The following is a 13547-nucleotide window of genomic DNA, read 5'->3' on the forward strand; positions in this document are numbered from 1 at the left end:
TGGATGATGCCTCTCCAACTCAAGCACGTTGCCAATGCCAGCTTCTATAGGCGTATTTAGTGACAACGCAGCAAGCAAGAAAGCAACCCTGGGAAGTGATCCTGCACGTTGCCAACTCCAGGAAGAGTTGGAGTGTTTTGTGACAACGCAGCAAAGAATGCTTGGGGCCATAAGGAAAGCACAAACACGTTGGCAACGTGCCAACAAGGGGGAGTGTTCAGCAACAACGCGAGCCCCACGTCTCAGCATTGGGAGGTTTGACACGTTGCCAACTTGGAAGAGAGGAGCGTGTTCAGCAACAACTCCAACAAACTTGGCAGCCTGACCTTACCTTCTTTGAGGAAGCATAACTTGAGATAGAAAAATCCAATTGAGATGATTCTAAGTGCATTAGAAAGAAGACACTCTAAGCTTTCCAATGATGTATGATAGTCTATATTGAAGCAGAGAATTGACACTCAAATTTTGGGCAACATTAAGCATGAAAGTAGAGTCAAGAAGAAGAAAAGCAAGTTGTTAGCAACAACTTGGGCTAACAACGCCCAAGTATCAAAGCCCACTCCCAGAAAAATACCATGCACGTTGCCAACGTGCATTAAGGCTAGCGTTATTAGCAAAAACGCCAATCCATTGGGCCAGAAGCATTATGAATGAACTCCTCCTTCCATGTTTAGCAACACTTCTTCCATTGAGCCAGGAATTCAACAAAGAGAAAGCCCACATTGCTAGCCCAAATTAAATATCTCTGAAGGAGTTTTAGGAGTAGTATAAATAGAGAAGAGTTTGGTACTTTGAAGGGACTTTTTGGGACTTTTATTTTAGCAATTTTTACTCTTAGACACTTTCACTTTTACACTTAAGAGTTTTTTTTGGTTTTCACGGCTTCTCAACCATATTCTTATTCTTTTCCCTTTTTACATGGTGTTAGAAATATTTTTTTGAGTCATTATCCCTCATTATATGCTTGTGACTTGTTACAATTTAATTGACAATTATTATTATTTTTAAGGGATTGCTTGCATGTTCAATTTCATACTTTTTATATCTTGTTTAACATGCATGCCATGTGTTTGTGAAAAAGCCCATATAGCATTATGCACTTCCCTATGTTACTATACTATTCAATGCTTGCTTTTCACAACTTTCCCTTATTATTTTATTGATTGAATTCAATTGTCAACACAAACGTGATGGTTTATTACAAAGTAATGCTTAGTCTACGCTACTCATGCCCTTTGCCAGCATGCCAATAAACACCTTGCATTCACTTATCTTTTTATGCACTAGCTATTTCCCATTAATGGCTTTTCATATGTACTCGAGAGCATGTGTTAATGTCATCTACATTTTACTGTGCATCATTCACCATCTTTTCCGTTTCCTTCCTTGCTGTATCTCTCTTTAAATTTAATTTTCTTTCTCTTCACTTCTTTCAGGATGGCCACCAAGAAAGGAAAAGAGAAAGCTACTTCCAAACCACCAGCAAGAAGAGGAACTAAAAGAGCATTAGTGGCAGAGCCTTCTTCAACCACAGTCAAGCCCTCAACAAAACGAGTCAAGAGGATAATAAAGGTTGACGACAAGGAGAAAGCCTTTCCAGCAAAGGACACTGCGCGATTTCCCAATCGCTACTGTGAGCAGATGTTCCCTATCTTAGCAGAAAGGAACTATAACAATGAATACCTTCTTATCCTCCCATCCAATATTGCCTCCTTTGTTGAGCCGCAAATTGAACGAAGACAATGGGGTTTCTTACGGAGACAGCCGAGGCAGGTCAATCTCTCTTGGGTAGTTGAGTTCTACTCCAACTTCTACATACCGACCCTGCGGTCTGTTTATGTCCGGCAGAAGCAAGTGCCCATTACAGAAGAGGCCATCCAACAAGCTCTGAATCTTCCCCCTTTTCCAGCAGAAATGGACACTTTTCAAGAAGCCACCCTTCAGCGCCAGAGATACCAATTTGACTGGGACTCCGTTCTCGGAGTCATTGCATTACCTGGTAGCCGTTGGATCTACGGATACCACCGTACCCACCCTAAGGAAATCTTGGCTTCCGCACTTACCTTGGAGGCTCGCGTATGGGCACAGATCATGTCCCATTACGTCTTTCCGAGCACTCATGAGTCCTCTTTCACTGCAGACATGGCTGTTCTACTATGGTGCATCCTTACATACCAACCTCTGAATCTCTCAAGACATATCCGGAATGCTAGGGAACACGTACAAATCGCGGGCAGCCTACCTTTTCCCGCCCTGGTCTCAGATCTTGTCTCAGCAGCCGGAGTCTCATACAGAGCTAGGGACACCAAAGCCATGCTTCCACGGGATGATCAATATGTCCCTAATGGGAAATATCTCAGACATTCAGCAGCCACTACAAGCCAGCCTACTGAGCCAGTTGAAGATATTCCTTCTTCAACACCATAAGCATCTACCACTGAGAAATTGCTCCAATAGTTACTTGAAAAGTTGGATCGGCATGAACAGAAAGCTAAGATGAGAGAGCGCTGTAACAAGCGCCGATTCACATACCTCAAGGAGCTGATCATGGGCAAATTCAAGGACTCAGACACTCCGGACTCCACTTCTTTTACCAGCACCGAGAGCCATGATGGTCCCGACTGTGGAGATACTGCTACCAGCCCACCCCTGTTTCTGACAGATGGCACTGAGGACGGTGCAAAGCCTTAAGTGTGGGGAGGTCGGTCAGTACCTGACTTCCGGAGGTAATTTCTCTTCTCTGTACACCAATAATCAGGATATTTTAGTTAGATTTTCTTCCCTTTATAGAATAGGATAAATTGCATAGGTTAGAATAGTTGCATGCATGTTCTACTTGATTGAAAAGACAATAAGTTTCTTTTAAAAATCTATCTTTAGAATAAAATTTCACTAATTTTTCAAATTTTTATGATAAATCTTCTTGAGTTGTATTTGGAACATGATGTTTGAGCTAGAGAACACACAACCTGTGAAAGATTTGAGCCTTTATGTATGGTTACATTATTTAACCATAATTATTTTATTCTTGTGTGTTTACTTCTCTATGATTGTAATCTATATTTTGTTTTATCTTATATGTCCAATATTTATTATATTTACATGCTTGCACATGATTGAGGCCATTATTTGTTTAAACTCACTTATCCAAATCAAGCCTACCCTTTTCAATTACCCTTGTTAACCACTTTGAGCCTTTAAAACCCCATCTGTTCTATATTTTACCACATTACTAAACTTAAGATGAAAAACAAATTGCATATCCCAAATTGAATCTTTAGTTAGCTTAACATAGAGTTTCACAAAATAAAATGCTCAATCTAGTGATCTTCTAATCTAATCATTGTTGATGCACAATCAATCCCCGGCAACGGCACCATAAACTTGATGTGGGAAAAACTTGTCTCACAACAAATCTCCCTTCGGCAAGTGTACCGAATTTGTCCTCAAGTAAAAACTCACAATAGAGTGAGGTCAAATCCCACAGGGATTGATTGATCAAGCAACTTTGATTAGAAGAATGTTCTAGTTGAGCGAATCCAGAAATTGGGTTGAGAGTTGCAGAAAATAAAATGGCGAGAATGTAAATAACAGAAAAGTAAATGCTAGAATTAAAGGACTGGAAGTAAATGACTGAAAATAAATTGCAGAATTGTAAATGGGAATGGGGGATTTGCTCATAAAAGTAAATAGCAGAAATTAAAGAGAATGGGTAAGATCAGAGATGGGGAGTTCATTGGGCTTAGGAGATGTTGCAATTCTCCGGATCAAGTTCATTTTCATCTCTTCCTCAATCAATGCACTCATTGATCTCCTTGGCAATCTTAAGTGATTGAATTACAATGTCTTGCAATTCAATCTCTCAAATCTTGATCAATAGCCAATTCCTTGGTCAATTGCTCATGAGAAGAGATGAAGTATGGTAACTGATTATACCACATGCATTTCCCAAACCAAGTATTGAGAGGGTTATAGTCACATACCCATCCAAACCCAATTTGGTCCAGCACGAGAAAGCATTTCTAGCTTGATCTCTTCATTCCTCTTTCAAGGTTCAAAAGAGATCCAAGTTTGAATAGCTTCTCTTCCAAGATAACTACTCAATTGGATGAAGACCGAAAGCTTTCAAGTAAAATCAAGAGGAAAGATAGAAGAAGAATAATGAAAATTAGTATTGATCCATCAAATTACAACAGAGCTCCCTAACCCAATGAAAGGGGTTTAGTTGTTCATAGCTCTTGAAAATGAAAACAAAGATGGAGAATACATCATAAAACTAGAAATTGTAAAGAAAGTAAAATACAGAGAGTGGTTCTTCAGCCTCCAGAGCTATTTTACAATTCAAAGCTACTCCTATATATACTACTCTTCTCAGCTTCTAGTTTACTCTTCAAGTCTTGGGCCTTTGGATCTTGAGTTTGAAGCAGTTCCTTTCTTATTTGGGCTTGGTTTTACTTGTAGAGAGAAAGTGCGAAGTGGGCAGAGACTTAAAACTCAGGGCGTAAGGAGTGTTAATTATTTAGTGAAAGTCTAAGTTCGGGAACGTTAGTGACACTTAACATTATCACTAACGTTCCAATGCACCCCTTTGCCTCACGTTAAAACCCACGTTAACTAGGTTAACGTGGCTTTTAATGTTGCCTTGTCAACCCTCGAGAACATTAGTGACACTCAACATTGTCACTAACGTTCCAGTGTGCCCCTTCTTGCTTCACGTTAAAGCTCACGTTAACTAGGTTAACGTGGCTTCTAACATGGCCTTTGCCATCCTTCGAGAACATTAGTGACATTCAACATTGTCACTAACATTCCAATGTGCCCCTAGGTCTCACGTTGGAGTCCACGTTAACTAGGTTAACGTGGCTTCTAACGTGGCCATCTTTTAGCCATCCCAACGTTAGTGACAATGTTGAGTGTCACTAACATTGGCTCATCCTTCATTTCTCATCGTTAGCTTCCACGTTAACCAAGTTAACGTGGAAGTTAACGTGACTCTTGGGGGTTGTGTGGTTGCTTCAACGTTAGTGACAATGTTGAGTGTCACTAACGTTGTCGACAACTCTTCATCCTCTACGTTAGTTCCCACGTTAACCAAGTTAACGTGGGAGTTAACGTGGTACATTGCACCATAGGCCAACGTTAGTGACAATGTTGAGTGTCACTAACGTTGGCTTTTCTTCTCCCCTTTAACGTTAGAGGCCACGTTAACTAGGTTAACGTGGCTTCTAACGTGGCCACTTATGAGTAATTGCCAATGTTAGTGACAATGTTGAGTGTCACTAACGTTGGCTCAACTTCTCTTCTCCATGTTAGAGTTCACGTTAACTTGGTTAACGTGACTCTCTAACGTGGGCATTGATGGCTTTTTGAGAGTGTTATTGGCAATCACTTTTCTCATTAATCTTGCAAGTTACCTCCCCTTTTCTTGCTTCTTTTTGGTCCTGAAATCAAGTAACAAAGTGCATCAAAGCTCTAGTCCAAGTCATGAGTAATGCAACATAATATTTGTCACTAAACTTATGCAAAATCCTCATGAAATCATGTAAAATGCACAATGTATGCTTGAGTCAAGGCATAAGTGAATATTTACCCAAAACTAGCTTATTTCCTAAAGAAATGCATGAAACTAACCTAAAAATAGTAAAGAAAAGGTCAGTGAAACTGGCCAAGATGCCCTGGCATCAGTGTGCTAGTTAAGTATCGGAAATTGTGAAAACAAAAGTTGTTAAGGGGATGTGTCATGAAAATTTAAAAGGAATTTGGATACCTACTCATGTAAAAATATAAGAATGAAAAATCTATGTGCATTGAAAAAAAATGATAAACAAATAAATAAGGGGACAAAATTACCCCAATGTTAAATTAAGAATTCAAAGATCAATGCACATAAGATAGAATCAAAGTACAAAGTTGAAACATGAGTATGGGTTGAAAAAGGAAATTATGGGTAGCTAGGCATGAATTTAAAAGTATATAGAATATATGTATATTAGGTGAGAGCTTAGGTTAATTAAAGATTCAAATTATAAAGCTCACTTAGCCATATGTATACCCTTACCTGCACCTTGGCCCCATTACAACCCTGAAAAGACCTCATGATGTTTGCATTGGTATATTAACTGTTATTGATTGTTTAGGAGAAAAACAAAAGTTAGAAAACATGACTAGAGAAGAATAGAGTGATTACCCTATACACTAGAGATTAGAGCGTACATACATTATCAGTGAGGGTTCAATGCTTAAATTTTCATGTTTCCTGCTTTCACAAGCTATCTTCTTGCACTTTTATCGGTTTTATCATATAATGATAGAATTAGTGGAATTTGATTTGTAATTATTTTGAAGGGCTTATTTACTTTTGATCAAGTGGACAATAATCATATAGTTGCATTTATTTATATATGTAGGATTGCATTGCATTTCATGAGTTTCTGCATGTTCATACTTATTTCCTTGTCTCCTTCAATTTAGCATGAGGACATGCTAATGTTTAAGTGTGGGGAGGTTGATAAACCACTATTTTATAGTTTATATTGTGTTTAATTGTGTGGTTTTGTCATGACCCTTACCCACTTATTCATCAATTTAGTATGCATTTAGATTTCCTTCCTAAATCCAGTACATGTTTGAAAATTGCTTCCTAGAGACTTTAATTAGTTATTTTTAATTCTCCTTTATTCCATTTGATGCCGTGATCTGTGTGTTAAGTGTTTCAGACTTTATAGGGCATGAATGAGTTGGAGATTGGAAAGAAAGCTAGCAAAAATGGAAGGAACACAAGAATTTGAGGAGATAACCAACAAGAAGTGACGCGGTCGCATGGCTCATGCGACCGCATGAAGGAGCGCAATTCGCAGTGACGCGGCTGCATGGCTTGCGCGGTCGCGCGGGTTGGAAAGCGCAAGCGACGCGGTAGCGTGGACGAGGCAAACGCATGGAGAGGAAAAAGCGCAAGCGACGCGTCCGCATGGATGACGCGATCGCGTGACATGTGCGATCTGCATAATCTGCAGAATTCGTTGGGGGCGATTTTGAACCTTATTTCGGCCCAGTTTTCGACCCGGAACAGCAGACTAGAGTCAGAGAATATGCAGAAACAACAGACATTCATTCAGTAGTTTTAGATCTTGTTTTTCACTCTCTTAGGTTTTTCTGTCTAGTTTTTAGAATTTTAATTTTCAATTGGTCTTAGCATTGGAACATTGAGAAGAGTTATTTTCTCATCAAGACTTCATCATTCTAGTTTGTTCTCTTAACTTGGTTCTAATCTTCCATGTTCTTTGTTATGTTCAATTTTGTCATTCAGATACTTTTATGATTATTTAATGCAAGGATTATTTCTTTTTAATTCAATTTCAATTCCAATAATCATGTCTTCTTTTAATTCCCGTTCATGTGCTATGGATTCTTTATTTACAATGCATGAGTAGTTCCCTTACTTGATGGGGAGTTGATTAAAAGGAACTCTTGAGTTGGAAAGATTGAAAGAAAATTTGTAATTAGGTTAAATGTTGGATTGCTATCCTGTCACCGACGCCAATCCCTTTGAACTAAGTGGGTTGCAACTTGTGAACAGATCTGGCATTCCCACTTGTTTGACTTTCCCTTACCTAGTAAAGGATAACCAACAGACAACCATTAATTATGAATTAATCTTACAATCACACCATCAATGATAGAGATTCTAACCAATCAATTCCCAGTCAAGGCTTTTATTTATATTATTTAAAATTCCTCAATTTAATTTCCAATTTACTTAGCTCAACTTCTTGGAACATCTGATTAATAAAATAGCACACTTTTCTGTAACTCGTTGGGAGACGACCTGGGACTTAAAACTCCCAGTAATTTTAATTTAAACTCTCTGTGACATATTTCTAAATTGATAGGCAGATTTTCGGTGAGTTAAGAACTATACTTGCAACGTAACCATTCTAATAAATTTTTAATTCACCAGCTCCTGCTTCCCATCAACGAGCTTCAAACTCACGAGTGCTGGGCGTAGTGACAGACGCAAAAGGATCAATGGATCCTATTCCAGTATGATCGAGAACCGTCAGATGATTAGCCATGCAGTAACAGCGCATTGGACCATTTTCACTAAGAGGACAGGATGTAGCCATTGACAACGGTGACACCTAACATACAGCTTGCCATAGAAAGGAATATGAATGATTGGATGAGGACAATAGGAAAGCAGAGGTTCAAGAGGAACAAGCATCTTCATACGCTTATCTGAAACTCTCACCAATGAATTACATAAGTATCTCTATCTTTAATTTACGTTTTATTTATATTATATTTTATCAAATATCCATTACCATATGAATCTGCCTGATTGAGATTTGCAAGATGACCATAGCTTGCTTCAAGCTGACAATCTCCGTGGGATCGACCCTTACTCATGTAAGGTTTATTACTTGGACGACCCAGTGCACTTGCTGGTTAGTTGTGCGAAGTTGTGACAAAGAACTAAGATTATGAACGTGCGTATTAAGTTTTTAGCGTCGTTACCAAGGAATGAACCGTCACGATTTCTGCGCACCATGCGTCCGCACAGGTCACTTTCGAACGTTAATTCGAAAAGAAAGGGGACTCGCGCTTCAGTTTCCCCAGTAACCTTTTCTTCTTCTCTTCTTCTCTCTAAACACACATACTCACCCAACCACTCCCGCTCCTCCCGCGACCAACCACCACCGGCGACGACCATATTGCCGCCGCTGACACACTCTCTCTCTTCCCTTCTCTCTTCTTTTCTCTTTCTCCTACATTTCCCTATTCTCTCTCTTTCCTGGCCCTGCTTCCGCGCTAGCCCTAGGCCGCGCCCCTTCAGTCCAGCGAGTAGCCACCAGCAGCGGCGGTTCCCTGTGCCGCTACGCCCCTCTCTGCCTCGCCCTCACCTTCCTTCAATCCTTCTTCTTCTGCATTATAGGTTCAAGCCCTATTTCCCTGCCCTGTCTCATTTCTTTGATGCTTCTTTATACTACTTCTTTTTAATTCTGCTTTTAGTTTCTGATTTAGTTCCTAGGTGGTTTTAGGTTAGATGATTTCTAGTTTTCTAGATTGAATGTGGATGTTGATGCTGGCTGAGTATTTTGGAATGTTTTCTGGACTGGATGATGTTGCTGTTCTTACTTGAACTATGAATGTTGCTTGCTAATTTCTGCACATGACATGCCTGATTAAATACTTGACTGGAATTTTTGGTTCAATTTCTATGTCTAATCATCATAAATTTTGAATTTTCTTTCATTTGGCATCGTTAATTTCTGATTGTGCACACTTTCTATTGAATGTAAATGCTGCCTGAGATGATTTGGTTTATGCACTCTATGCTTTTGTTGAAACATCAACCTGGAGTTTGCTTTACCTCTGTAATTCTATTGTTTGATGTCAATTGTTGATGTGCATACCATTCTCAACCTGCCAACTATGCATTTCGTTGCTAAATTTGTTTTTGAAACCAAATAGAGATTGAAATTTACAGCTTTCCTCATTCTATTTGGTACTTTTAAGTGCGTAGCATGCTGATTTGCTGTAACATGTACTTACTGCTCATTTCTTAAACACCAAACCAGCCTTAAACTCATAAAGTTTGAAATCTGTTTGGTGTCATCAGCAGCACATGCATTGCTTTATATGTGAATTGATCAAATGCTTATTCATGTGTGTTTAACATCAATGACCATAGACTTAGCCACTTGTTACTTGAGGTTTTTGAGCAATGCAACCTTGTTTTTCAATCAAGCATTGTTTTGGACAAGAAGCTATGTACATATGATCAATTCTTATCTTTTTAACATGAATACGTACATGATTTGACTACGACCTTGATTATTGTTCTTTATGCCAAGTTTTGCACACTTTCCAATTCCTAATGCAAAAGTGCAATAATCGACATCTTCCACCTCAATTCACATACATCATACACCTAAGTCCTATTTATGCTTTAATTGTTGTTTACTCATTGATTTGTCACTTAGGTTGCTTGATTTTGGGAAAATGCATTCTCTTTTGAACATTCTATTATTTTACACATGTTTTCCCTGATTGAGTGTTTGTTTATCTGACTGGCTCTTAATTGAATTGTTTGATTATATCCTTCTTCTTTTTGTGATTTTATCTGTTCCCTGAGTTGTATTCTGTTTTTATCTTTTTCAGGATGGCCCGCAAGGGAAAGAAGAAAGCCAATCCTTTGGCTCGTCCTCCTCCCGTGTCGCCAAGTGACCAGCCAGACACTTTCATTAATTCTTAGGCCCAAGAACAATATAATAAGCTAGAAAAGTCCGCCTTTCATTATGAGAGGAAGCTAAACCTGCCTAAGAAATATGCAGATGCGATACTTGACAGAATAAATTTTTATCATTGGGGATTCATAAAATCCGACCCGGTGGAAGTAAATGAACACCAGGTCAAGGAATTTTACGCCAATCTCCTCAAGAGCGATGCCCAAACTGTTTTTCTAAGAGGTGTCACCTTGGACACCTCTAATACTACTTTATTGGCCCTCTTGGATATTCCGCATATTCCTCCGGCTAGGGTTACACTCAAATAATGACGGATGTGACAACGGGCAAGATTTCTTTGGATGCGGACCTGAAAAAGATTGGCCAGCCTGAGGCTACATGGGAATACAGCAAGGGAGAGCAGCCTGTACCCTTGAGCATTGCATGCACGAACCTCAACCCAGAGGCAAGGATCTGGCAGCAGATCATTGCCGATTACATCCTTTCGAGCACGCATGCCACACATATCAGAGTTTGGGTGGCAGTGTTACTATGGGCTATTTTGGAGCGTAAGAGGATCTCTGTTCTTCCCCTTATCATTGATCACGAGATTAGTAGCCTTATCTGGTGTAGAGAGACGCCCGACAGACCAGATGTCTGTCTACATCAGTAAGCAGCCATTCCTACCATACGGAGATTATGATGGGCCACCCCAGAAGAAGAGGAAGACTACTGAGCCTGCTTCAGCAGCAGCAGAGCCATTAGCACCTACTACAGCCCCTGCACCCATACCCCGACCTTAGACACCATATGAGTGGTGCCGGGAGCTCCTTCAGGCGATCCACCGATTCGAGCGCCACAACGCTCGCCGCTTCCAGTGGATAGTGGCGAAGTTTGAGGGTACAGATCCTGAGCCACCTCCTCCAGATAAACCAGAGCCTAAGGCCGAGGAGCCTGCAACTGAGGAGCCAGCAGCTGAAGCTGGCCAGGCAGTCGAGCACCCTGAGCAAAGACTGGAGGAGAGCACAGCTAAGGAGGTAGTAGTCGACAGAGCTGAGGAGCATAGAGCGGAGGAGCCGTGACCTGAGGAGCCGGCAGCTGTAGTCGAGCTGAGAGCTGAGACCACCACACAGCCATCCAGCACCCTCATTGTCTACCAGCGTCATCACCACCCACCACCGCCAGGCGGTGGAGCTTCACATGATTGATTCCCCCCGATTGATTCCTTTGGCACTGAGGACAGTGCATGATTTAAGTGTGGGGGAGGATCTTCTATTTTTGGGTGTAAACATTTTCTCTTGAACACTTCTATTTAGTTTATTTTGAGTTTTACTATGCTTTTTGGTGATATTTATAGTACTTTGACTTAAGCACTACTATTAGTACTTTCGGTACATATATTAGTTGCTTTTAGTTATCTTTAGTATTGCACTTCCATTTTGGTATATATATATTGCATCCTTATATTGCTGATATATAGTATAGTTATGGATTGTGATTGGATGATGTGAATAGCTTATGCCTAGTTATCTTGATCCTAATTATTCATGTTACTTTTTGCTTGTTGAAAATTAGGAAAAGAACTAGGAAATTTTGAAAAATTTTGCATCCATCATATCATACATACATATAGGAATAAAATTTTGGTGAAAAACAACACGAATTTCCAAGAATTTTGTCAAGGGCATGCAATTGAATTGATCGAGAAAATTGTTTTCAAACTTGCTTGAATGATTTCCTTTTGGAACATAGAAGAGTAAAGAACAAATACCTTGTGAGTTTTTGAGCCATATTGAGTGGTTACACATTTTAACCACTAATTTTATTCATTGTGTGATATATCTCTTCTATGATTGTAATCTTGGTTTTTCTTAATTCTTTATTTCCAATGATTGATGTTGTGAATTGCATTGAGCATGATTGAGGCCATCTTTGATAAAAGCTTACTTTACCCATATAGGCTTACTCGTGCATCTACCATTGTTAACCCCTTTTGAGCTTTATTTACCCCATTGATCTTGATATTAGCACATCGCAACCTTAAACGAAAAACCATGATTTATCTTGGATTGTATCCTTGATTAGCTTAGGTTGAGGAGTGTGTTTCATTTAAGTGTGGGGGAATTTTGGGAAACTTTGGTAGTAAAAGAAAATCTTCAACTTGGGTATTCATTGAAAATTTTTGGAAATGGGAACATTCATATATGAACTACTTAACCATGTGTAATTTTACTTTCAAAAAAAAAAAACTTCATCATAAAAAGGGTACAAAAGTCACCCTAAAGTGAAAAGAAATGAATAAAGAATTGCATATGTGATGTTTTGTGAGAAAAACATACATGAATGTTAATGAATAAGAAAAGATAGAAGGTTAGAATTGTATTTGATTTTGATTTAATTGATATGTGTTGAGTTGGATACTTAACTAATCAAGGATTCAACCATTTTAGTCCACTTAGCCATATCTATGCCACCTTAACCCTAATCTCATTACACCCATACAAAGACCTCATGATAATTACATTCATGCATCACTTGTGTTGATTGTTAGATGAAAAGAAAATCCTTGAAAGCATGATTAGAAGAGACTTGAGGGATTGAAACCCTAAACACCGAGTGATCAGAGTGTATACACACCTGAGGGTTCAATTACTCAACTTTATGTGTCCATGCTTCTTATCATGTATTCTTGCAGGTTGCTTCATTTTGATGAATTGAATCAATTCTTTGGATTTTGGATGATTGGATTATTTCCTTGCCTTGCCCTGTTTATCTACACTTGCTTGGGAATTTGATTCTTTTTTTCACCAATTTTATATAGATACTATAGATAGATAGATATATAGATATAGATGGTATATAATATACTTGCATGCATATAGGTAGTTGCATTCAATAAGTTGATTACCCCTTTGATCATTCTCCTTGTTAGTTTAGCATGAGGAAATGCTATTGTTTAAGTGTGGGGGAATTGATGAGTCCATATTTTCCTATGTATTTTGGCTTGATTTGGATGGATTCTAGCACAAGAACTCACACTTTTATGTTCGATCCCTAATTTGATTCTAAATGTGAAAACACGCAATTTTGTGCTTCAATAGAGTAATTTAATCCCACTTTTATGTCATTTGATGTCGTGATATGGTTTGTGCGTGATTTCAGGCCTTGGAGGCAAGACTGGATGGGAAAAAGTGGAAAAAAGCATGTACAAGGGAGAAAACATGAAGAAAACAAGGAAAAGCACACACAGGGAAGTGTGCGTGCGCACAGCCCTGCGTGCGTGCGCACAAGCAAGAATTTCCATGTGTGCGTACGCACGCA

The sequence above is a fragment of the Arachis hypogaea genome, chromosome 19 (genome assembly GCF_003086295.3).
Source record: "Arachis hypogaea cultivar Tifrunner chromosome 19, arahy.Tifrunner.gnm2.J5K5, whole genome shotgun sequence".
Taxonomy (NCBI): Eukaryota; Viridiplantae; Streptophyta; class Magnoliopsida; order Fabales; family Fabaceae; genus Arachis; species Arachis hypogaea.